General features: G+C 38.4%; 1 protein-coding gene, 1 long non-coding RNA gene and 2 other non-coding genes across 6 annotated transcripts in view; 3 read left to right on the top strand and 1 right to left on the bottom strand.

Annotated features, from left to right (window-relative positions):
• Positions 1–18,007, top strand: part of Sesn (Sestrin) — a 117,358-nt gene that overhangs the window by 59,456 nt on the left and 39,895 nt on the right. The window lies entirely within an intron of this gene.
• Positions 4,416–4,488, top strand: TRNAK-UUU (transfer RNA lysine (anticodon UUU)). Its single transcript has one exon. It is a non-coding gene; the product is annotated as a tRNA-Lys (tRNA).
• Positions 4,566–4,638, top strand: TRNAK-UUU (transfer RNA lysine (anticodon UUU)). Its single transcript has one exon. It is a non-coding gene; the product is annotated as a tRNA-Lys (tRNA).
• On the bottom strand, positions 4,800–13,319 carry LOC117601316 (uncharacterized). The gene is made up of 3 exons (XR_004580642.2): positions 12,861–13,319; positions 5,000–6,433; positions 4,800–4,940 (listed from the first exon to the last, which is right to left on the bottom strand). It is a non-coding gene; the product is annotated as an uncharacterized LOC117601316 (long non-coding RNA).

The raw sequence follows: 18,007 nt of genomic DNA, 5'->3' as shown, positions 1-18,007 counted from the left end.
AGAGGCGAAAACTGTTTGCCAGCTGCGATCCACCGACCCGTTCGATAAACACTTTATTTCGGGTCGTGTCGAAACGTTGCGGTGGTGTGCCGCATGCCGTGCACCACTAAAAATACACGACTCTGCGGACCGACCCTTTCCCCCTCTGCATGGACTCTCACCGAAACTGCAATCGAAAATAACTTTCCGAAACACCTGGCACCCCGGCGTTCTATTCTGCACATCGGATCCTCTCGTCTCCTCTTTTACTCCCCCTCTTTCCTTTTCTCTATCTCCGTCACTATATTTTCCCCGTGACGGATGCACCTGTCCATCGAGTTCCACCAGTACCGTGAATACTCGGGAAAATTAGAATTCACTTTTCCAATACATACTATGAAGCTTTACTTTTTTTTCTCTCTCTCTCTCTCTTTAATTATTTGAACAGTTTAGGGATAGTTGGATTCTTCGACCATGGTATACTGTAATATAAATGGATAGAGCATTACATCGTCACCTTCGCGTCTGTTGATTTTGATAAGATTACGAGAGGCGAAGATTTTTGATTATTTACATGGCTCGAGGAGAACGTACTCTGACACGCGGGAAAAATACCGAGCAAGGTGATTTAACTTTGCACGTGCAGAAAACGCGAGGTTCCTTCTATCGTATATTACACTTTCAGCTACGTGTTGTTACTGTAATATGAATCTTCATCTATGAATCTCTTATTATTACTATGAATTGCTACATTCTTTTGTTAACTTAAGGTTTAAAGTGTCATTGTAATCGTACAAGTAACAATCGAGTGATAACACCTAGAGAACTTGTCAATAAAAAAGTACACATGTATCGATAACGATTTAAAAGAGTATTTATGGAGCTAATTGTAAGTATTCTTGATTTCTTCATAGATAACGTTGTCATATTATCTTCTGCCAAATAGAAGCATTAGGGAACTGATAATGATTAGGGTTATCAGTATTAATCGATAAATTCGTCTATGTTTGTTAAAATTTTCATTTCTTTCGTGCAAAACATTTGAAGTTCCGTGATCCTTACAAGTGGAGTTATCTACGTTAGGGGTTGACGAAGGGATGTAAAAATATTGTAACGTGTTGGATGTGAAAGCAGCATTAACCACCTATATTTGCAATACTCTGATGCTGGCAAGTATCCAAGGGATGCTTGCTAGCACGGTGAGATTCTTAGAAACAGACTGCTTCCTTTTCCTTCTCTCTTGTTCTTTCTTCGTCTTTTGCGAGAGTTCACGCGCGGGTCGATGCACGATCATCGGGTTTTCTGGGTTAATCACCGAGCTTTTCGCACGGAACACTCGTAGCTGCGTGTTCTAGTCTCTAATAGTGTCTGGATATGATCCACGTTTGATATATAACGAATATTATAATGATTCTTAACAGGTAACGCGAAAGATAGAGACGTGTGACTTGATAACGTGTAATTGATATTGCGATTGGTTCGATCAGTCTTATGTAATCTTAGACTGACAAATATTTGTTCGATTTTGAAGCATTTGAAGCAATATGTATGCCTGCCCGTAGATATCAAGAATTCTCGTACTATGCTTCCCTATAAATCGGCGACGCACGGTACTTAGGCTCTACAACTTAAAACTTCCAACTCGTTTTCTCAAATTAGCGAAATATATTGCTCATTTATTATAGAGATTATCGATAAATTATTATTTCTCAGAGAAAAAAAGTCTCAGAGAAATAAATTCTAATACATATTGAGAACTCGACACATCGGGAAGTTAGTGGCTCTCTGCCAAGTGTCTTCGGGAAACCTCCACGCACGTTCTCTGGACGACGACCCTGAATCAAGTATATTCTAATGCTACGTTCACAACGATTTAATAATCATTCGCATGGATCGTTTGTAAACTAAAAAACTGCACTGATAAACAATGTTGAATCTTGTGAACTGTGACTTGTTCGGTTACAAAAGCTTGCCATGGCGACACTTCTTTTTTGTGTAAAATGTCCGTGGAAAATCGCAGTGGCGTTTGTGGTTAAAGCTTGTAGAAACAAATTCGAAGAAAGAGAGATTGACAGGCTCAACGTTGCGGAAAAAGTCAATTATAAGGGAACTAGGTTGCAACAACGAATCGCTACTATGTTGCTACGTGACCCGTTTTTACGTGCATTGAACTGCTATCTGTATTTTCTTTTATGGGTGGAATTCTCTTTCCAGTTTATCGGTGAAACAAAATGGGAGGCGAAAATGTAGGTTCTCCTATTGGAATGGAACTGTACGTTTTACACAGCTCGGATTATCATTGTTGAAACGTTCTCCATTTGCTTTGCATTTCAGACCCTTCTTTTGTTAATTTTATAGCGTAGTGGATATTCTCTAGTATTAAGTTTAGTCATAGGAATACATTTAGTTTAGGTTAAGATAATTTACGACAGGGTCATGGTGACCCGTCGAGGGCCTGCAGGTCTGGCGAAGCAAGGAACTTACGAACGGGTCAGTCTTGATGTGTCGTTCGTTGTTAACGCGCCGTTTGTATTTAGTTAATCTTAGTTTTGTCGTAGCTTATTCGTTTAGTCGTAATTTGTCGTAGTTTAGTCGCTTAGTTGTAATTTCGTCGTAGTTTAGTTATCCATAATCCAGCCGGTTCGAGTGGTAACTGTTTATACAAATACAGTCTTCACCTAATTCCAATCGAGCCAGAATTCGTTTCCTCCTTACCATCGTCAAATCCCACAATTTTATTAAAATAATATCCACCAGTATCACAAACGCTACATAGGTAGAGTACAAAAAGTAGTCTTGAATTATCCATAATCTATATTGGGACATATTTAATTACACGTAGCTATATTTACTGCATCAACCAAGAGAACTGATCGAATCGAATATATTCACAAAATCGTATCAGTAAATACAAGGTCGACGTTAATTAATCGATCAATTATTGATTGAGAGATACGTTAAGAAGAGGAAACCAATTTGTTAGGCATTGTGCATTGCAATTGAGCGTTCTACAAACTTGATTTTATAAAACGCAGGATGATTAAAGAATCGAGCTATTGAACGATATAAAATATAGGGAGGGGGTCATTACGGAAAAATTGCGCGATTCGTGGAAAAAATGTCTCTGAGCCAAACCGCACGATATTTAATTAGCGTGACGATAATCCGTGACTCGACCCTCGTTAGTCCAACAACACAAGTTTGCTTCTCGTGTCAAGGCTGCGCTCCGCGTGTATACGCTTCGTCTTTTCTTGGCTTGAATTTTTCATTTTCATCGTGGTTATGGCTCGAGTGTGAACGTAAATAACGCAACATCAGCACGCGAACATGATTTTTATGTCTGTCGATGGAATTCATCGAGAGCGAATGAAATTTTCATGGCAAGACACGGTCCTGAATAATTACAAGTCTGACCACCTACGGCTACTTTTCACTCTGCCACTGAAATATGCACTCCCGAATTTTCAAAGATGATATTGGTTTCGTTGGAGGCGTTTTGCCAGAAATGAAAAAAATTCGCGAATTGTTATCTGTTACACAGTCATTACAATACCGTGTACGACGAGATAATCGAGTGGTATTAATCATCGCCATAATAATTACCAAATTTCCGTAGAATCTTCTGTTTACCGAGAAAACACGCCTGCAAACGCAGCTGTCGCGATCTCAGCTTCGCGTTATCAGTTCAGGGAAAGGAAAAAAAAATTGGAATGAGATAACAGATCCAAGAATGTATTAATATTTTGCTACAGCTTTGCTACAATTAACGTTTCCGTTTATGCGTGAACGATTGCGCGCGATTAAAGATCACGAACTCCCGATCACAATTTGCTATTTTTTTCGAGCGTTTGTAACTGGTATAAGTCATCGAGTTGAAGGGTTAATGTAAAATTATCATCCGGTTTATTATTATCCGGCACTATACTGACGCCTATTTTGCTGATCTCGAATATCGAGATGGTTTTCTAGTCTAGTCACAGTTTTGCAATAAATTATACGGTGTGTAAATATAGCACTTTGCCATTGTTCAAACTTATAATTATATATTTATATTTTCACAATAAATTAGTATTAAAAGAATTTTTGCGATCAAGTTACTTAATAAAGAAATTGTAATGTTAGAAAAATCGAAGTAGGCAAAAAGTCGAGGTAGGCCATGTGTATTTTGTCAGCGTGTTTCTTCTTCTTAAGGGACAGTCCCCAAACGTGGGGGTGTCGTAAATAAAAGGGCATACTGTCGAAGGCGACCGAGGATTTTTGGGACAGCAGGGTATTCTTATTCTGACTGTCGTCGTGTACGGTTGTGCGAAGAAAGAGTCGAATATCTTATTTAATACGCCCACTATTATTTAAATTCCCGCTCGGTTAGTCTTACAGTAGTTTGTTTATTTAAATAACTAACATTATCATAACTTGGAAGGGATGGTTGTATCATCGCCTGGATAGCTCAGTCGGTAGAGCATCAGACTTTTAATCTGAGGGTCCAGGGTTCGAGTCCCTGTTCGGGCGGATTTTTTTTTTAACATGGAAAATATTGATTCGCTACGATTGGATTAAGAATGTTCGGAAGGGGATGTAGTTTCAGTGCCTGGATAGCTCAGTCGGTAGAGCATCAGACTTTTAATCTGAGGGTCCAGGGTTCGAGTCCCTGTTCGGGCGATTCCTTTTTTTCTTTTATATTATCATACAAAATTTTCTAATTCTACCTTTTAATGCAACACAATTGTTTATTACATTTTTACAAATAATTGATACATATTTTAATTTAATTATTCGTAAATATTTACTATGTTTTTAATCCGATGAGTATCGATCATTCCAGTATGCCAGAGGATTTTTTTGAACTTCCAATTTTATATTTGCTACCGTAATATGGAATATATTTGCATACTGCTTGCCAATCGGTTATCCAACATATGCAGATAAACGCAGCGGCACCGTAAGCCAACGCTGAGACTTTCCTGTAAAAAATCGAGCATTCGATGAACGCTGAAGATAGAATATTAAAAACAGTCATTACCATCCTTTGGCTTGTTCAAAAAACACCGACCAGTTTGCTCGAGTACTCGGACAATCCTTTTTGAAAGTGAAAGCCATTTTTCTCATACGATGTTTATCGTTAATATAGCAACAAATAATTGACAGTCAACATTCACGCAACATTCATTGCAATTTAATTCAATTGTCCATCATTTTGTTATCTGTCGATCGTAGACAATATCAGTCGCATTGCGTTTTCGTTCTGTTTTTTTCCCTCCAAAATAGCATTATTATTTGTACCCGATGATTTTTGTCAGTGTGCTTGACCGGGGTTATCTAAAAGAATAGGCAGGTACTTTCTAAATCGAATAAGAGAGAAATCACAGTGCTTTCTTCTCGAGGGTCGTTTCACACACGGTGGTAAACCGATGCACGCGTGAATACGATCTGCATAAATGTAAAATAAACGCACACGTGTGCTTTATACGCTTTGCCGGGTACCCCGATACGGCTCGCACGGGATATAACATATATTTTAGTTTTCAACTTGCCAGACACTCGGGTCGCACAACAATGTGTGCGCGTGTGTTCGAAAGAATTTATACGTTAGTGCATCGGACACACCGACCAGACGAAAAATTGTTGTTGCCTGTCGTTGTCAGTCCAATGAGTCGTTCTTATCTATTTCTAAAATTGAACGAAGAGTCGAAAACAAGAGAAATTGTGCAAGAATCAGTGCGGCGGATATCTAATGGAAAAAGTTGATTACACCGGGTACACGTAAATTGTCGAAAAATTTCATCAGAATGTTTATTGAAATTGGCCGCTGGGTGTCCTCGTTTATACCTAATTACCCTGTGTGTTTATGCGGATAAACGATATCTTGATGAGCCGTACAAGATTGTATTCATTGATATCCTAGTTTAGCCCCATCTTATCGTCTGGACAAATTAATCGACGATTTTTAAACCATTTTATCGATTAAAATAAGCTTCGAGACAGAACGTTTCTTTTAATTTGGTATGCTTTATTCGCTTCTCAATTTCCTCGAAAATCTATCTTTATTTTATTTTTGTGTATATTTTTTTTTTGTGCTGGGATAATCGTGAATACCAAATGACCGTGCGTTAAAAAAAGACATTTTGTCACATTGACTGTAATTAAACGATTATTAAAATAAACAATAAAATGGTATAGCTATGAATAAACAATTAGAAGAATAATTCAAGGTTTCTTTTTTAATTATATGTTGCATACGTCATCGACGACCCACGGTATTTGTTCAAAGTACAACCCAAGACAATACACGGGTACTTGGTAAATTTTTTAAATTAATTTTCTCAATAACAAAGTCTCAGATAACATAGTCACGTTCCACTGTTCTTACAATTCAATTCAGATTCTTATGCCTGGTCCCAAACGACCCTGTATATCATTCTTCATTCAACCTTCTCGTTCCGGTTTCTCACACCTTCTATATTAAACAGAAAAAAAGAAGGTAGTTTTTGAATCTGGTTTCGACCAGCTGATATTAATTTGAAATTTCAATACGAAACGTGTTAACGATGTTATAGTTTCTTTTGTCTTTGCAATCTTGTTCGTGTCATTCTCGATACATCATGTTTTTTTCTTACACATAAAAGAAAGCTCGACACACACACATATGTCGGTAGTCAGATTCCTGGGCCCTCGTAAATTTCGTTTCCATCAACCCGTTCCTTTCGAACACAAACCTTCTCGCACCACCACGTGGCACCACGTGGCGTTTAATTAAACTAGGCCAGTTTGTTTTTCATTTTACCCGAGCATATCTCGTTAACTATTGTACACACTTTCGATCATTTCGATTCCTAGGAACAGAAACCGTCTCCTGGAACGCTTATCCTCTTCCCTTTCCTTTCCTTTCCTCTTTTTTTCAGTATTCGATAAAACGTCCCAGCTGTCACGTTCACGATGAAAAGAAACGAACGCTAATTGGTGTAATAATTGGTGTCTTAGCCGTTAAGGAAAGATTCTGATTTCCGTAGATTTTCCCCTGTTTCTTGCAAACGTTTCGTAGAAATTCTGACGAAGAAGGAACATCACAAGTGCAGTAATTATGTGATGACATTCCTATCTTGTCCTTGGCAAAGACCCGCGAAACGCCTGAGGACATTATCCTTGAAAGTGTAGGATCGCGATCAATCAGAGCCGACATCTCCCTACCTGTCATTATTGTCCCTGCTCGTTGGCTGACAAGATTATTGATTAGTCACCTACCAGCTACTTATTCATTCCTCTCGCGATCGAAACAACGTGACGGACTCGCTTTTTTTCCGGTTTTCAACAGTACCTCCTCCGCCGACTCTCGCGATGCAACTATGTATTCGCGTTTCTTGTCGCGAATCGTGACGCTACTTTGTATCATTATCTATGGTTTTATTGCAGCGACCAAGGTAAAGGCGTATTACTTTTCTTTTTTTCCTTCTTTCTTCATTCTTGTTTTATGATCAACATTTTATGCAAATTAAGCGATCGGTGTAAGAACTACATGGAACTTTGTACAAGATACAAAAATTAAATTAACATTGCGAGTACTATGCAAAAATTGTTAGAAATTCTAATACGTTATTTTTAGTATATTTAACATTTTCTTTTGAGAATCAAATTTTTATTTAACTTTTGCACGATTGATCGTTTTATTTTAAACGCACTGTACACTCACGATGCAATATATGGTACAGTGGGTGATCAAATTATTAGAGCCATGGTATGAAAAGTAGGTTTTTCGTGTTTGTGTAGAAATAAAGCCGCAATTTTAAGGTTTTTACATTGTGTAACTTTTAATCAATAATACTTATAAAAATAAACAAGTACATTTAAAAGATTATATTTACGTATGTATGTTGGTATTTCGTAATGCCGCCTTTAGCTGCAATTACTGCCTCAATTCTTTTCGGCAATTCATTTTGTTTGCTTTATTTTTAGCCCATACTAATATCAAACGTTCAATCAATTGACATTTATTACTAATAATAAATATTTCCACATATTTTCGATGGGGTTGAGGACCAAAGAATTTCCAGGCCAGTCAAGAACTTTCACTTTTTTCAACTGTGTATCATAATTTTACAAGCATCGATACTTCATAAAAAAATAACAAAAACTCCGTTTAACTAGGTTTTCATTTAAGAATTAATTATTTTTATATAAAATCGTCAATTTATGCGAGTGGCTCTAATAATTTGATCACCCACTGTATAGCTCAACATGAATAGTGTGATTGAATGAAACGAAATGTTTCCAAGTGTAAATCGATTCCGAGAAATAGGTAACCATTTTAACCTCTCAAAGAAATGGACTTCGAAGGAACGGTTTTAGTCTTGGAGTAAATGTTCCAATATTCTTAACATTCACGTGTACGAATCTTTTGATCAATTCTTGGCCATGCTGTCGATCAGCTGAACGTATCCCAGTAGAGAATAAAACATCGAAAAACGTAATTTGAATGCAAAAATCATATCAGCTGGTAATCGATATGCAACCGACGGCCTGTTTATTTGACCGGGGGCATTTAAATGCATCCGAGCGCTTCCGAGAAGACACTCCCGGTGATTGAATCTATTCAAGAGAGCTTGCAGCACGCTCGTCTCGATCCTTTAAAGCCCGGTTTACACCGTGTTCGTTGCATAGATATAGCATTCGAGTAGGTACCTGACGTAATCGCGAACACGATCAAAATTTCAAACGATCTTCGTTCTCTGACTTTTTAATCACAGCTGATTAAAGAGAAGGAACCATTCGGTGTTTCGAGGTCTCCGTTGATCTCGCGAGTCCTTGTTAAGTTCCACGTCGAGGCAGTAGACGATTCAATCATTCGAAAAATTTAATTAATATTTCGTTTAAGAAAAAATTTGAACGTGAATTTTTCGCGAATTATTATTATTTTAGGGATTTTTTATAATTTCAGAAAATGAGTATCAAATTAGTGTTCTAAAGATGGTAAAATTCTGTGATAATATTAAAATTCAGACTCTTTAAAAGGGAAAAAGTTATGAAACTCTATGAAAAGAATGATCAGATTACAGGATCGCTTTGAACGGTGTTCCTGTTTTCGAGCAAACTGAAAGTTTATCGAGTCGTGTAAGTACCGTTCGTTCGACCGAGAGCCTGTTGTGTAGAATTCGGTTCCCTTTTCCGTGACGAAGACCGTGCTCCGATTTACGTTTCCGCTCGCTCGTAAAACGACTTCCGGCGACACCTGCGCTCCTCGGCCACGAAGTTATGAGCCGTGGCGATCCGAGGTTCCTCGTAAATCCTCGACAGTTTGTACCGTCTTTTAACACCGACACGGATCACGATTTTCTTCTTTCTAATCTTTCGTTCCGCCTTATTTAACACCTTATGTACAATAACATCTCTTTACAATAGAGAGAAATATTTATTAGCCTAGTTTTCTTTCATCAACCCCTTTTATTATATAAATCTCTCTGTTATTAAAGTACATACTTGTTACGAACGAAATGATTCTCGTGGTTTTCCTGTGATATCACAAATGAAAAAAAAAGGAATTTCCCTTCTCCGAACATAACAGAGCGGCATCGTTACGAATGTATATCGGGACCTTGCAATTTTATCGCAACGTCAGTTATCTCTCGAATACGTGAGTCACGATAGGCCTGGAAATCTGTGTGTGGAAAGTTTGCATGACGTTTATCCCTCTAACCTTCAATCCGGCTCGAATTAACATTCCCGAAATTAGGATCAGAGCGAACAGAAAGTGATACTCTGTCAGCTTTCGAAAGATGGATGTCTCGGTTAAATTGGAAGATTCAAATAGGAAAATTCCACCAGCGAAGGGTGGTTTATTTTGAGAATCATATTTTTCCAGAGTTTCCATTCCTAGACATCGACTAGCAGACATTGTTGAAAATATGTTTAGTCAGAGAACAGAAGTGGTGGGCCTATATCGGTGTGGTCTTTAGGGAAGGAACGTAAACAGGAAGAAAATTAGAACGAAACGTACATACAGGCGGTTCATTACAAACAACGAACAGTCTGTTCGAGTACCACCTTAAATCCCACTGCATTTGTTTCTTCTCCTTTTCTTTTTTGCTGGTAGCGCTCTTTCCGAGCCGTGACTACTTCGTGGTCCGTTCAAATTTAGAATCGAGCTGTATCGTCCGACCTTTGCAATCCCTCTTTCTCTTTCGGCTTTTTTCATTTTCCGCTTTTCCTCCTTCCGATCATCGATTTATTTAGATCTGATCCGTGAATTTTCCGAGGGAAAAACCCTGCTCTATTTTCTCTATTGATGCGTTTATTGATCGAATTAAAGTTTTCGCTAAGGCATCTGTTGTCTGACGCAAATCGCTCGACGGAACACGATAAACATTCTATTTTAGCTTCATGCTAATTCACCGTCCGATTGGTAGTTATAAACGCGAAATTTTTGCCATTAATAGTTCTCTGTTGACGTAGAAGGGGTTAATTTTGATCCAGTGTTGATATATTTTTTGTATCAGCTCTAGTCAGCTAACAGAGAGATAACCAAAGCTTATTTTGATAATCATATTTGTTTGATAACAGGAAGAAAAGTGATAAGGCACTTTGCCAATTATTTTATTTACAGACTGCCCTTAATATCCTCTCAAATAAAAGATAAAAGAATTTTGTTCGATTCGTTTATTTGAAATTCTTGCTGTCTTTTATCGCGATGGAAGCAAGACTTTCCATTCTGTCCCATTAGTTTCTTCAAGGGGGTACATCTGTACTGGCACGAAACGAGCAAGTGGTCTGGAACACATGTTCCACGAAGAAAAGTGGAATATTTGTCTTGGTCTCTGTTGGCTAGTGGACGGACTGAGAGTGGCTGGCTCTGTCCAGGGCGCTACTCCACATCGGGTACACGTCGATGCACAGCTTCGTACGTGTTCGTGAACGTTCGTGAACACGAGTCAAGTACCGAGCAGCAATCTCGGGCTGGCATTGCTCGCGGGAATAGCGAGGTGAGCGGAGCAGACTGCTTGGTGCCAGCAGTCATACGAATCCCACTCGCTTCCTTCTTTCCTCTTGCACGCTTCTCCGCTTCGTTGTACCACGCCTCTCTTTCCCTTTTCCTTGCACTCGTGGCACCGTCTACCTCAGCTTTGCGCACCTCCGCTACCGCCTATCTTCTTTTCCTCTCTACATCTCTGTATGTATTTCTTCCTATGACCATTCGCGTAGGTTTGACCAGCAAAACTCGCGTTTTACGTAATCTTATCAATCGCTGCGCTCCATCAAGGCCGACGTGTGTTTAACGCGCATCCTGTAAGCACAGTTGGCTGCATGGAGAACGCTGACACGTGTGCAGCCGATTCGCAGCGTGAGCGCACTATCTTTGAAATAGGGATTTGCTCCGATCACAGGGATTTGGATAGTAATAATTCCAGGATAGATGTTTCGTGGTTGGAAATGAGTCGTTTCGATGAAATTATAGGGTGGTTTGCAACTTCTTCGGAAGCTGATGCAACTATGTACGAAATCGAGAACGAGCTAAAATTGGACGAGTAGAAGAATGCGGTGTGTAACGTGTCAACACCCATGTCTCGGTAGATGACACCGTTTTCAATGTAATAAAAATCGTGTGCAAACAAAAAATGACACATCTACATGTTCGTCCTCGATTCAAAAGATTTATATATCCGAGAAATTGATGAGAATACGGTTGGCCATAATTTCCATCCCGATGGAAGATGTTTATCCAGGAAAAATTCGATCGATAGAAATAGAAATCGGTAGGTAGCAGGAAAAAGGTAGAGGAAAGGTAGGGATATGGTGGTGGATGGTAACAGAAAGAGCAGAAGACGAAGTTAATTTTGCAGCTAGCGATGCATACGCGCAACTCGCAGATACCGGTCCGACCTAAATGCATGTGCATACATCTGTAGTTGCATGTGCAACGTGTACACAATGCAGAGGGGTCGTGCATAGCATGAATACGGGAGTAGCCAGGCTGCAATGTTATGGATCGCATGACTGCCAATAAACGATCGGTACGCGTACCCTCCCATCCGTCATTGTCGTGATTTACGGACACGATCGTTTTACTTATCGTGTCCGTTTCACCAGTCCACGTCAATTCCGCTCGTTATCTTGCTTTCTGCCCCTTGCAAGATACTGACTCGCGATAACGAGTTCGCCTCGCATGTTTTTCGTTAAATTCCTCGACTTTGAGCCCTCTTACAAAACATCCCATTGATACTTGTTTCGAAGGATGTATGAATTAATTGATTATCTTTTGCGAATCGAACGAGTATCGTATTATTCTGACGATGCAAAATCATGTATCACGATAATCATATGGTTAAGATTGGTGCAATATAAATAACTGCTTAATCATTCTTTGTATTCGAATGCTATTGGATCAGCAAATTTTCTCATTGTCAGATTTATTCTGGATCAAACAAGTATTGGCACAACCAAGATTCATTATAATAACTATAATTAACCTCTTTTGGTATAGGCAATTTAAGTAGATGGAAAATTGAAGCGTGTTTCTATCAATCAGTATTAATACATTTTTTTTTTTTTTGAACCCTTCAAATTATATAGACACCACAATCGCTCGGTTAAATTAAATTCGCTTCAATATATGCTGATGTAATTATTTGAAAAATTATATAATCTTCCATTATCTTATCAACTTTTTATACGTAGCTAAGTAAATTTGTTTATACTTAGCAGGTCGCTAAAATGGTACTCGAACGAAATAACATGGTATAAAAGGTGGTAACTGTAGAGAAATTTTTCCTCTATTTCGTGAAATGTTTGAAATTTCCGATGAAATAACCCAACTGTTTTATACAGTTTGCTGGGTATTATCATTCATTTCTCATTCACCTACTAGAATGGATATTTTTCTTCGCGTACCATATTACCTGACTGGTGGTTACAGGTGTGTCGTAATGGCTCTGTCCATTGTTTCTTGCCGGTGCGGTTCTTTATTCCACTCCGCGTCGCGTTTCTCTACCTTCGTATAAATAATGAATTTTATTCGAGCAACCGATTCGATCCGTTCAATAACTCCACGAATATCGAGCATCCACCCGACTCGGGAATGTCGCGCTTATAAAAGTTGATACAACGTTTACGTAAAATCCATGACAACGGTGAGTAACGATCGACGAGATGCATGGAAGTTTGCCATCGAACGGCAAACAACAGATGGTAGCCGGGCAAATGTTTTCGGCAAATTCTTATTCGAATTCCTTGCTGGTCCAACGCTTGGTATAAATATCATGCTTCTTCTGGCTTGGTAAAAATTCATCCTCGTAACTCGCGTAACACCACCCCGTAGATTAGAAATAAGACATCGAGCAGAATTAGTTCTATTTCCATTGAATAAACGCTGCTTTTCCTCCTTTGCTTATGCTCGAAGGGAAAATGAAATGTATTTCCTTCTATCAAACGCGAGAACGTTAATCACCGCTTTGATTATTCTTTCATGCCTGAAGTGACAAGATTTACCGGCTCCCTTCTTCAGGCAAACGAAATCTGATAGATCGGCGTTAGTTACCTTATCACGACTATTTTTACGTTGATTAATAGTCGCCGTTTAACGTTATTCAATATACCTTGGGGATCTGACTTCAAATTTAATACGATCTAACGATAGAAAAATTAAAAACAACACTTATTGTTAGTAGATACTTGGAAATTCAGCGCGGCAGTCCACGTGTTTGAGGATACTATTAATACTAGTAATGCAAGATAGTAAATTGTAAGCCTGAACTAAACGATTAACTAATCTTATCCTGGTTAATCGTTATTCCAATGAGTCATATTATACTTGACATTTTAATGGCGGCAATTAACATAGCATACATAAAGGAGGAAACGATTCGTTGAATTAAGTCATTATGGGTCACTCTTGTTCGTATTCGAGAAGAATGGATTTTCGTGTAACCTTGTCATTGTTATCGTTCGTAATTCATGACTAATTATAATTAATGCCGGAGAAAAATATGTTTCTTTATTCTTTTCCTCTACTTTGATTCACGTGGCACGTTCGCTCATCGCCAGTGGAAAAATTTTCAGCCAGGTAATCGACTCGTGAATCGCGCCTCTATTTTCGTATCGCGCTTCCTTTAAATAATTCATCGCCTCGAAATTGCCTTGTTTACCGAAAGCCTCCCTGCTTTGCCCGTGTTTCACCACGCGTTCTTTTCTTTTTCTTTCCTTTTCTTCTTTCTCTCCCTCTCTCACTCTTTTTCTTCTTGATTAAACAGAACGCGCGCGTTTCTTACATATTACGTCGACACGAAATTATGTACAGCTTTAACAGTGAGACACGTTTGATATCAAATCGATTTGTCATTCTCAAATATTTTTAATCGAAAACGCGTTCTGTGTACACAGAGTTTGAGATTGTACAGAGTAACTGGTGATACAACGGGGAGAAATGGTGATTCCAACGAGAAATAAGCTGATTACGTATGATAAAATTTTGTCACGCAACACCTGATTTTCGAAGGATCAAAAATGTTTATCAAATTACACCAGCGATCGTTAATTATTTGATCAGCTGTGAAATGTGGAAATGATGCAAATTTCTTCTAATTTTGAAGGAATCCAATGTTATACTAAACGTTTAGTATCGAGGGTGCAACATATAGATTTTTCCGTTTAATTAACGAGACATCTAGAATGTAACGAAAGTAATAATATTTTCAAGTAACAACGGTTGCTCGAAAAACGAACGAAACCATCTGTCTATCCGTCCCTTTATCAGTTATCAGGGTGTAACCATGTATCGTGTTTCCTATCGAGCGTTACACGAGCTCAGGAAAGGGTTTCGTTAGGGAAAGCTGGAAAAGAAATCGTGGATTGACCGCGATTGCATCACTATTGCTCCTCACGATGCACGATCAGAAAAAGTATTTATGTATTATTTCTCCGATTGTATCGAGTGTTCGAGAAACGTCATGTGGTGCTTATATTTCGAAAGAGCGCTAACGATAAGCATTCTTACTTCCCCATCATCGCTAGAATTGAAAGAATTGTATTACATTTTCATTGAAAACCATAGAGTAAAAAATTATATTTCCATGACAAATAAAGTTCCATATTTTTAAATTCGTTTACTACAGGTAATTCTTTATCTTATACATTTTATTTTTTCTATATCATAAACAAATTTCAAAACTGTCTTCAATCGAGTGTCGATTGATAAAGTCGTAATGCTCGTCAATCGATTAAAGTATTTTATCATTTTATTGTTGGTATCTAAAAATAATAATGAATAACGAGGAAAGAGAAATAATAATAGCAAGAAAAAATCAAACATTATAGGTATAATTATGCGTAGCTACGGCACTGATCATCCGAGGAGAGCGAGCTACAGTGGGTCACAAATTATGTTTTTAGAAAAACTCGTGTTTTTCGAAAACTGAGGTTGATGAAGCAATTCAGTTTTCGGATTCGTGTTCAGGACGAGAAGCTCTACAACGATCACCCAATGGCTATTGGAAAACAGGAAAAAAGTTGGACAGTGTTATATACCCCATGCATCTTTCTCATTTTTTTTTGCAAAAAAATAGCAAAGGAAGATGAAATTGTGAAATACTTCTCACTATCAATTTTTCCAGTTAATCGTAACCCACTCGTTCAGCGAAAAAGAGGGTGAAATCATCGTAGAATAAAGTTTCCAATGATGAAGTCGAGCAGAGGTTGTACATACATCTTTCGCTTTGAAGCTAAAGTTCCCGATAAAACCCTGTCTACCTGTATTCTCGGCCCTCGAGGGTACAGAGGGTACGTTTATGTATAGTACACAAGGGTTCCTCCTTAAGGAAGCGTCTACCGTTCTTCAGGCACAAAAGATTCATGGAATTTTTCAAGACGCTCGTTTGAGTTGAAATTAAACCTGCTAGCAGATCCATAGAGATGACCACGTTTCCCTTACTTTGATGTTTTTATTTAACATTATCCTCGAAGGGTGAATAATTCTTAGCAAATAAAAAATTTAGAAATTTAAATGATAATTAATTACAATTTACCGTGTAATTCAATTTAATTGGGACAAATTTAAATAAATCAAGACCACGAAGGGTTAATGTACGATGACTCGGTTTGATCGTTTATTCTTCGTTCCCTAATTTACATGAATTTTTATAAAGCGTTAAGGAAAATGGAGAGAGCTTTACGATGTTCTTAAATCGGCCCTTTAACAGTTTCGAAAAGGATGGTCAGAGCAGGTAAAAGACCCTTGGAAGAGCCTTTTTCCATTATCGAGGTTTCACGAAACACCCCCTCACACAAACGATATCTTAATGATAATTTTGACGAGGAAATAATGGGTGCGTGCGAGAGAGCCCTCTTTCTCAGTGTTGGGACTTGATTTCTCGCGTTCACTTTCTTCCATAATCGATACGCTCTGTCTGGGACGTTGTACTTATAACGATGTTGTGCAACAATCTGCAAGATCATTCATTTTAACCCGTTCATCCACAAAATTCTATTATTTATTCAATTCAATTAAGAAAGTGCAAAAGAGCTTTAATTAATGATTGTATTTATCATAATTACGAAAAATAAAAGTAGAAATTTGTTTGTTTTTATCGAATAAAACTGCAGTATCTTGAGAAGTTCAACGTCCTATCAAGCGAAAATAATTCAAGATCAAGAGCACCCAATGAAACGATTTCGAAAGTATTTACATCTCACGACTACAAGTTGAAGGCCGAACTCTGTGCTCTCTTAGAATGAAAGGCGACAGTGAATAAGATATGAAAAATAAGAGAAACATTCAAGAATGTGGGTGATAAGACGGTTGGAAATGTATGACGTCCAGCTCCATGAAAATATTCATTTGACGTAAACAAAATGAAGCTGATAGCATTTTCGATGCGTTCGTTAATTGGTACGTCATCAATTTCGTACGTCGATGGTAGTTTATTAAAACGACGAAATTTCAAATTTGATTCTGTCGACTAAAGACGGCTGATTAATCATCGTGCAACTAAAATGGTGAATCGAATCGCAAACTGAAACTTACTTGTCCTTTCAAGCACGGCACGTGTGTACAATTGCCTGGTAATTTTATTGCATTCTCCTCTTGGTATAAGGCCTGGTTGGGCTACTGCATACAAGACCGGTTTTCCAAAGTGACTTTAACGCCTCGCTTATAATCTGGGATCACGGCTACTGGCTGCGAGCTTCACAGAGGCTTTTTGTTCCATGAGAACGTGAATGCTAGCTGATGATATGTACATATGTGTCGGTACTGAATTCACTTTTCAATGTAATTACCTGAATATCAGTTTTCTTTTCACGCGTCAATCGAACGGGGTGTAAAAATGTGTCACGGTCTTTACCGATGAATCCAAACCGTTCGAATCGATGGAAGTCGAATTTCTGTAATTCTTCTCGTTCCGATTTTCTTTACTTTTAATATACTTCAAAATAGTTTATTTGTTAACGCCGACGAGTCGCGACACTGTCTCTTTAGATTCATTTACACTTACACCTCGCCTTTTGAAGAGAAAATTTATTCCACCCACGATTCACGTGACTTTGTATCAATCAAATCGTCCAACAAACATATTTTCCTCTGGCTGTTAGCCTAACCTTCGCAAACCCATTATATACAAGCCACTAATTTCATCGGTTCCACTGTCAAGAGGGTTTAGTTCCACGAGATGGGTTACGGGGTCGAAAATGAAAGAGCCTCGGGGCTGCGTTGTATCGAATCGTACGGTACGCTCCTGCTGGGCAAGGACGACCAGCTTTTAAAGGGATCGAGATTTCTGGAGTGTCCTTGAGACGAGGGGTGTGCCTCGAACGATTTGACAGAGACAGCAGACGTGAAAAGGGGGTGGACAAAACGCAGCAGAACAATTTGAATGCTTTGAAAGTTCTCGGTTAGCCTCGTCGTGGATTATTCTTAGGGAATCATTGAAAATGTAATCGCATGGACACTTTCGAAATACCAGTTAACACTATATTTACGGAACCCGTCAATTTGACGTGTTTCCGATTTAATGCTTAAAAATTCTGAACATGCAAATATTATTCTTTAAACATT

Source organism: Osmia lignaria, chromosome 6, assembly GCF_051020975.1.
Source record: "Osmia lignaria lignaria isolate PbOS001 chromosome 6, iyOsmLign1, whole genome shotgun sequence".
Classification (NCBI taxonomy): Eukaryota; Metazoa; Arthropoda; class Insecta; order Hymenoptera; family Megachilidae; genus Osmia; species Osmia lignaria.
This window is presented reverse-complemented; position numbering and strand designations above follow the sequence as displayed.